This window comes from Oncorhynchus clarkii, chromosome 32 (assembly GCF_045791955.1).
Source record: "Oncorhynchus clarkii lewisi isolate Uvic-CL-2024 chromosome 32, UVic_Ocla_1.0, whole genome shotgun sequence".
NCBI classification, from domain to species: Eukaryota; Metazoa; Chordata; class Actinopteri; order Salmoniformes; family Salmonidae; genus Oncorhynchus; species Oncorhynchus clarkii.
The window spans coordinates 40,535,756-40,545,180 of NC_092178.1; the positions used below are offsets into that span (position 1 = coordinate 40,535,756).

Below are 9,425 nucleotides of genomic sequence, written 5' to 3' on the forward strand. Positions count from 1 at the left end.
AGAAACATTTAAATATTAATTCCCAGAAACCTGACAGTTTATGACAGCCCCAAAACATATGCAACAGTGTGGCTGGTTCCACCTTACATCTGACACAGGTAGGATCAAAATCAGAGAATATTCTTCCAAGTTTGGCCCCCGACCAGTGGATACGGTGAACCACCTTGAATTGAATGAGGCTGTGTCTAGTGCTAAAAGAGGACGAGTGCACCCTGTGCAGCACAGACTCCCAGGCGTCTTCCCCAAGTTCCTCCCCCAAATCCTTTTCCCATCGAGTCTTTAAAGGCACCAAAGAAGGGTTCTGTAAGTCATGAATGATTGCATATACATCTGAAATTGCGCCCCTAGGAAGCTTGTTCAGCTCCAAGATGCTCTCTATAGCTGTATTCGCAGGCCTATTGGGAAATCCAGGTGTATTAGCCCTGACAAAGTTTCTAGACTGGAGATAGCGGAAAAAGTGGGATTGGGGGAGATTGAACTTTTCCTGCAGCTGAGAAAAAGAGGCAAATGTACCATCAAAGAATAATTGGGCTAGCGAGGAAAGGCCTAGTGAGTGCCAAATGCCAAAAGCCCCATCATTCAAAGATGGAGGAAATAAAATGTTCTGATTGATTGGGCCTGATAGAGAAAAGCCTCGGAGGTTAAAGGCTAAACGGAACTGATTCCAAATTTTAAGAGACTGCTTTACAATTGGGTTGGCACACCTTTTGCCTAGGGACACTGGGAGGGACGAGCACAGCACAGAGGAAAGTGCTGCAGGTTTACACGATTCAGACTCCATCTGGACCCAGAGTGGTCTAGGGCCAGTAGGATCAGTCTGCAGCCAGTACAGAACGGCTCTAAAATTTTCAGCCCAGTAGTATGTCTGAAAATTTGGTAGAGCTAAACCCCCCAATGACCTAGGCTTCTGTAAATGTTTTCTACCAATCCGTGGTACCTTGCCATCCCAAATAAAATGCATGAATGTTTGATCCAGTGAAATAAAAAAAGATTTTGGAATAAAAATGGGTAAACATTGAAATAAATATAGAAACTTGGGCAACACATTCATTTTAATGACATTAACCCTTCCGATAAGAGAAAGGGGTAGCGAATTCCAAAAAGTAAAAGATTGAAACAATCTGTCTGCTAGAGCAACAAAGTTTTCCTGAAACAAATTTGAATATTTCCTTGTCACTTTTACTCCCAAGTAAGTGAATTGATCCCGGACAATCCTAAACTGAGAACTTGTGAAAGAGCACTTTAAAGCAGCCTTGTTTACCGGAAAAAGCTCACTCTTGCCTAGATTCAGCTTGTACCCTGAGATTGATCCAAACTTTTTAAGAACAGATAGGTCACGTGGCAATGAGGTATCGGGATTGGAGATAAACAAAAGGAGGTCGTCAGCATATAGCGAGACTTTCTGCTCCCAGCCCGCCCTGATTATGCCTTGAATGGCATCATTAGAGCGTAGTGCAATGGCGAGAGGCCAAAGCAAACAACAAGGGGGAGAGTGGGCAACCCTGTCTGGATCCGCGGTGCAAGGGAAAATAGTCAGAGGACAAGTTATTAGTCCGTACCGAAGCCATGGGGGAAAAATAAAGAATCTTTATCCACGCAATGAATTTGGGGCCAAAGCCAAATCTATAAAGGGCAGCTGTTAGGTAATCCCACTCAACGCGGTCAAACGCTTTTTCGGCATCAAGTGAGACCACCACCTCCGGGTCCTCCGACGCTGGGGAGTACAGTATATTCATAAGGCGCCTAATATTGAAAAATAAATGCCTATTTCTCACAAAGCCAGTCTGGTCAGAGTGTATTACTTGGTGCAGCAAGCCTTCCATACGGATGGCTAAAAGCTTAGCTAGGATTTTGTAATCACAGTTTAAAAGCGAGATTGGGCGATAGGATCCACATTCCAGGGGATCTTTGTTTTTCTTTAGTAGTAATGAAATTGAAGCCTGATAAAGACTAGGCGGCAGCTTTGAAGTATTGAGGCACTCTGCAAATAGTCGGGACAAGAATGGGCAAAGCAGACCAGAAAACGTCCTGTAAAATTTGGTTGGAAAACCGTCCGGACCCGGTGATTTACCACTTTTCATTGCGGACACTGCTGTTACAATCTCCTCAAGCGTAAATTCTTCTTCTAGACAGTCATGGGAGTCTGTATCAATTGAAGGCATATTCAAGCCATTAAAGAAGGAGTCAATCAGCAAAGGGTCTTGAGGGGATTCAGAGGTGTATAGCGCAGAGTAAAATTGTTTAAATTGATCATTGATCTCTTTATGTATAACTGTGGTGGCACCAGACGGGGTCCTTATTTGTGGGATTAGCCGTGAGGCCTCAGATTTACGGATCTGATGTGCAAGGAGTTTACTGGCCTTGTCGCCTTGTTCATAGACTTTGTATCGAGCTCGCAAGAGTAACTGTTCAGCTTGCCTGGTAGAAAGCTCATCAAATTCAGATTGGAGTAGTTGGCGCTCTTTATGCAGATCAGAGGAAGGATCCGTAGCATACTTCTCATCCAATGTGGCTATGGACTCGCTCAGGTCCCGAAGTCGCTGGGAGCGAACTCTGTTTTGGTTGGCTGTATAAGAAATAATTTGGCCACGTAGGTATGCTTTGAGAGACTCCCATATGGTAGAGCAGGACATACCTGGTGTTGAATTAGTTTCTAGGAATAAGGCAATTTCAGAAGAAATGAAATTGACAAACTCCTTATCTGAGAGTAAAATGGGGTTGATAACACCTAGGGGGTCGCTGGGGAAACTCTAGTTCAAGCACTAATGGTGAATGGTCAGAGATAACAATACTCTCGTAAGTACACTGCCGAAGGTTAGGCAGAAGTTTTTTGTCCAAAAAGAAGTAATCAATCCGGGAGTATGTTTTATGAACATGAGAATAAAAGGAATACTGTCTATCTGTAGGATGTAGGAAACGCCAGGCCTCAAACATAGCATATTTCTGAAGAAAGGATTGAATAAGTAGGGCACATTTAGATGGGCCTGTATTTATTTGTGAGGACTTGTCCAGAACTGGGGACATTTTACAGTTGAAATCCCCCCCTAAAATCAACAAATGAGAATCTAAATTGGGAATAGCAGACAGAAAGGAATAAATTAAACTTGTGTCATCCCAATTGGGAGCATAAACACTAGCCAAAACAAGAGGGGTAGAAAACAGTTCACCAGTTACTATGACGTATCGTCCCTTAGGATCAGCAATAACCTCAGAAGCTACAAAGGGAGTAGCTTTATCAACCAGAATAGCAGCACCTCTTGATTTACTATGAAAGTTTGAGTGGAACACTTGACCAACCCAGTCCTTACGCATCCTAAAATGCTCACCAGTCCTCAAGTGAGTCTCTTGTAGAAATGCAATATTTGCATTCAAACCCTTTAAGTGCGTCAACACCCTCTTACGCTTCACCGGGTTGTTAACCCCTTTCGTATTCCAAGAAATGTACTTGATCGTATTATTTCGGCCCCTCTGGGCATTCCCGTTATTCAACCCTGTCATCAGAGCATAGAATGGAAAAGCAATGAGCGCCCAAAACCCATAGAATAACTTGTCCCAGAGTAATAATGTACGGTGGTAAATGTTTGGAAAAAGTACAGAAAAAAAAAAAAAAAAAAAAAACTAAAAAGACAGAATGACAACATTAGAACTGAACAATTCAACCTGCCCCCCCCCCCCCCCCCCCCATCCCAGACAATACCTCCCCAAACGAGGTACAAGCCTAAATAGAACATGTTCTCTTCGCACAGTATGTCTGTGAGAGTGCGGTCTTAAACCTAAACCCACAGTCCCGCTCTTTAAAGTTGTGTTTTGTTAGTGGATCAAGCAGCAAAAAGAAAGATTTGTATGTATTTTTTCAAATAAAAAAAAGGCGAATCCCTTGTGCAAACGGAGTGACAAAAGCACCACTTGTAGATGTATATAATTGTATTCACCCGTCTTATAACAGGCATTGAGAGAGAAAATAAATAAAATGTATAAAGGCTCTCAGCCAAAAATCTAATTTGAAGTAAGGAAATCGTAGTTAGACAATCAAAAATAATAGTAATTATAATAGTAGTCTAGTTGAAGCTGAGACAGCTTACAACCAATACCAAAAAACTACGTGTGCGCAACGTTGAACGTTTGCTGGGCATAAATGACGCTCAAAACTTTTTAAATGAAAGCGAGGCTCCAGAAACCATGTAGCCTCAGGAGACATTTACTGTTTACTGGGTCAATGCAAACGGATGCAGTCAACAAATAACCAAAACTATTTTGAATCACTGAGACAATGTGTAAACAAACTAAATAGGTGAGCGAGATAAGGCACGCACACTAGATAATCAAAACATTAGATCACATCAAATAAGCCTGAATAGTTTCACCAGCTATACAAGACTAGCCTGTTATATCTAAACATAATTGTACCACAAGTGGGGTACTTACAATCCACACTGTGAGCATATTCAAGACTTCTTGATGTGACGTTGAATGTGAGCCATAGCCTCATCCGGAGATTCAAATGTGTGGTCTTTACCCTCATGAGATATCCATAAACGGGCCGGGAATCGCAGTCCATACTTCACACTTGGATGGTCCCGAAGTACTCAGTTTGGCCTGTCCGAAAGCTGCGCGCTGCCTGGAAACAGTGGGGGAGTAGTCCTGGTAGATGGAGAAGCTCTGTCCTTGAAAGCTCAGAGTGGTATTGCGGGCTCGTCGGAGGATCTCCATCTTCTCATGAAAAAAGTGCACTCGAAGAATTATGTCACGGGGCCTCTCCCCATCCCAGGGCTTTGGGCGCAGCGACCGGTGGGCTCGATCAATCAGGGGCTTTTTATCTAAGGCAAGAACATCCTTCAGCAGCCCTGAAACGAAATCCGTGGCGCGATGCATTTCAGCGGACTCTGGGATTAATACAAGTCTCAGATTATTACGTCGAGAGAGTCCCTCTAAACTCACACAGCGCTCCCTCACCTTTTTCAAATCCACAGCTAGTCGTTTAACTTCAGTCTCCAGGGATGTAGTTAAATCGGAGACATTAGTAGCGGAGGCCTCCAGTGCTGCAATCGTTGTAGTGTGTGACGCAGTTGTTGTTTTGAGTAATGTAATTGCCGGCACAGTCTCGTTCCGCAGGATGGTTAAATCTGCTTTTAAAGTATCAGAAACCTCCTGTATTCTGGCCTCAATCGTAGCAACCACCTGTGTTTTCATTTCAACTATCTCAGAGCGTAGTAGCCTGATGGCCTCAAGAATGTTCATTTCAGCGCCGCCAGGCCAAGCCGCGCCCCCGGGTAAAGTGTGCATCCCCGGGCCCTCAGACTCAGGGGAGGGCGGTGATGAGAGCGGGTCTTGTAGGCCGGGTTTTCTCAAAGTCATGCTCTTGGCCTTATGTTTGGTCGACATGCTGACATTCGGAAGCAAAGTAGTCTTGGTTTTTACGGAAAGGGATCACCAAATTAATATTTGAAAATAAATACGGTTCTGCTGCAGAATTCACATAAACTTTAAGAATACCACGGGAGCAAACGGAGAACACGTCAGTCACACATGGCGTCCCCTACCATCCCCTCGTTTATACAATGTTTTTAACATAACTGTTCAAACTAGATTGATATTGACACATTGGACAATTTTCAGCAAGTTGCAGCAATTGAACTACAGAAATAACCACTTTTCCATAGACAAGGTCTAAAATCCTGTTTGATGCACTCTGGAAACAATGTTTTAAACATAACTGTTCAAACTACCACCATCCTTCTAAAACACTTTTTTGTAGATACCCACCAACGGACGAGAACTTTTTTTCTCCAACTACTCTGGGGACCCCGACCTGGCGACTCCCCCGCAGCGATTAAACCCTAAGCAATTAGGCTCTTCCATACACCAAGCAAGAAGACAGGAGGAAATGGATAGACCGGACTCCTTCGGGACCTCTTGGGGACCTGTTGGCAGACCAATCGGCTCAACCCTCCCAGCCCCACAAAAACAGGAGACTCACGTATCGCGCTGGACGACTATCAGTTTAGAATTGGATTGGCAGTATGTTCAGTAGCGCGTGTTTCATCCTAGCGGGTTGGGGCAGTTAAGTCCTCGAAAAGTGGGGCTTTTGGGTCAGGCGCTGCGGCTGGAGGACTCGCATTGGCCGTGTAATCCCTGGGGTGCCCAGATAATGTCTGGCGGAGAATTGGATCCCACAGAATAATTTCTTACTGGGGGATCCCTTACCCCGCCGTACTAAGCCTGGACAACCAAACCACTTTTTTACCTAGACTACAGAAAAAAAATTCACTGTCTTGGGTTGACATACCACTGGAACACTACGATCCTGGAAGGGAGTAGCTCCACGGGTCACTATCGCCCAAACCACTGAATAACCTACGACTGAGATGGTGGGGATGGACACATGGCAATCAACTTCTACTACTGGCAGACGTACGATACGAAAACCAGAGAAGATTTGCCTGATGCTAAACCCTCCATACACCTACCGAAACACAGGACGGAACTCTAAGGGCGGATGCAGGGACACATGGCAACCAACTGTGGCGAAATCTGCACAGAGCCTTCACCGTGCACTGCCACTTTAAGAGCGCATGAGCAGTAAGGAAGAAGAATATAAAAGAGAGCTCGTTCAGCTCTTTGGGGAGGGGCTCTTTGGTGGCGCGACAGTTTGATTGTGTGTGCTGTGCTGCAGAAGTTTTGTTTGGTTTCAGCGTGTGTAGTTTATAGAGTGTTTAACTCAATCATCGGTGTAATCGCTCTAGGTCGTGGTTGTTTTCGTTTGGGACCGCGCCCGTTATGGATCGCATGGATTAGTAGCAACATTGTTGCGAAGCTTTAACATACAAACCATCGGACAGTCAGACAGTACACCTGCACGCCTGAAGACCACAGCTAAGATCTCTCTTGTTCTCTTTCTCTTTTTCTCTTCCCTCTATCGTTCCAGTGCTTTACCCTGAAACAGACTCTCTATTTTTCCAATGCACTTCCCATTGAAGTTCATTAGAGCTGGACTATTATTGCCCTGCCAGAAGTATTTGGACATTTCAGTTAAAAGGGAGGTTGCTTGCAAATTGTGTATTGTTATGTGAACTGTATTGAGATGTACTAATGACATGTGGCCGAGAAGACTGGACATTTTTAAGGCCTTTGTTGTGTCGATGAACACCCCCCCACATTCATACCCTCTGCACTCATCCACTAGAAAATAATACAGATTATTGCAAATCCTATGTTGATGACTGGGTTCGTTCTTGTATGAAGTTGCTGTTGAATTGCTATGCCATTATTAGTATTATTGTATGAGGTATTCTTGTTTGGGTTACCCCTGTGCTGTGATGTGGGTTTTATATGGTGTGTATTCTCTTTTCTCTCCACTGGCTATCTGGAAAACAGGCTACACTCTAGGCAGTCTCTTCTGCTGATGTGTGTGGGTCTGGTAGTGGTTCTCTCTATTCTACTCTTTTCCTTTCGGCATGGTTAATACCTGCCTGGCGCCCGAACAAAAGCTTTCTTTACCCCTCTCTAATAAATACCGCTACAGAATTGGCGCCCAAACAGGGACTTGAAGAGAAACACCCATGACACCATCCGCACAAGGTTGAATCATGTCTTTTGTTGGAACCCCATACTGTGTCAATGTGGACACACCTGATGGTAATCATGTTCGGGATTCTTTCATTGTGGAAGGACTTGATGAACTAATGGAGTTGGATAGCACTGACTCTAATCCCCAGGTTTCTGGCTCACCTATAACATCTCCACCATTACCCTCCCCTCAAACCCTTCCGGTTACCCTGTCCAAAGAGACTGGGAGAGGTGTCTCTGTGATCACTGGACAACTGGAACATCAATGGACACACACCAATCATAGTTTGACAATGCAGGAGAATGCCATTCGCAAACTCAGTGAATGTGTGGAGGCTCATCAGACAGATGTGCAGAGGAGGTTGGATTACCTTCCCTGTCAAATGGAGGAAAACCAACAACAAATTGTTCAGAGACAGAAATATTTACAAGATTCTCTGAAGCAGGATATTCAAGGAAAACTGCACCGGTTCAAAACACAAATGGAAACTAACCATCATCAAGTCATACTCTTTCTTGAGGACGAACAAAAACAGAGAGCAGAGGAGTCAGCCTCTGTTGTGAAGGGAGTGTGTTCTTATCTGAAGGAAGTTATGGAGGACATGAAGAACTCTCTCACAGGGGAACTACGATTTTTGATTGAACAGACTCAAAAGGTCACCGTTAATGAGATGGAAAAACACAGAAGGCCACAGACCTTCAACTGGAAGGGCTGCACCAGGAGGTAATGCAGTGCTTTTCCCTTCTGGACAAATCTTCTGCACCGCCCTCAGGTTTTACCTCTGCCACTGGCTTGGCCAGTAAGGTAATAGGAACAGGTAGTACTACAAAAACCCCTCTGAAGATACTGTTAAATAACAGAACTCCCGCTGCCACTGTCATGCCTCCTCTAGAGCGCTCCCTCCCTATCAAACTCCTTTTCCCCACTTTTGGCAGCCCAGAAGATGATGTTGATCCACTGTTTTTCTTATCTAAGTGTAATGATTTTCTTTCTATCCGGCCCCTTACTGACTTGGAGGTTCTTGCCACCCTCCGCAGTGTTCTCCATGGTACAGCAAGAGACTGGTGGGAGATAGCCCGTGAACATGTGTCAACCTGGGAGGAGTTTCAAAAAATATTCCTCTTAGCCTTCCTCTCAGAGGACTATGGGGATGAACTGGCGGAACGTGTTCGTAACAGAGTCCAGGGTGAAGCAGAGCCAATACGGGACTTTGCCTTCTCCTATCGAGTTCTATGTAGGAAATGGAAGGCTGACATTACTGAGCAGGAGATGGTCAAACTCCTTCTTAAGAACATGGTTCCCCGCCTTGCTAGTCAACTTCGAGAACGTGTGCAAAATGTGGATGATCTGGTGCGTCTTGGGACTCAGTTTGAGAAGGACTGGAAGCGCCACCTCCAAACTAAAAACCCGGTTCCCTCATCCCAGTATACCAATAACTCTCCTGGGGCTAAACCGTCTCAGATATTTGTACCCAAGATCCAGGACAAAAGTCCAGTTATGTGTTGGAGGTGTAAAGTTCAACATCCTCCAGATTCTTGCCCGCTCTATGTCCAGCGTCAGGATTCAGGAAAAGGTCAGAAAGGACCGAAGACTGAAAGTCTAGACAGGCGTGGTGGCTTGCATACAATTGGGTCAGCCTTAATGCCCACCATGAAGCCTTTAGACAGCACAGCTAGCGGTCTTATTACTATTCCGCAACAACTATTGGTTCCTCTGACTGTTAGGAACTGGAGAGGGAAGGCCATAATCGACACAGGGGCATCTTACACCCTGATGCAAGAGGCCCTGTGGCAGAACATGGCATTACCTCATGAGGAGCTACGAACATGGGAGGAGGGACCATTGTACTTGGCCAATG

General features: G+C 44.8%; 1 pseudogene; it reads left to right on the forward strand.

Moving 5' to 3' along the window:
* Positions 1-8,294, forward strand: part of LOC139391971 (uncharacterized) — a 52,851-nt pseudogene extending 44,557 nt beyond the window's left edge.
* Positions 8,295-9,425: the final 1,131 nt, after the last annotated feature.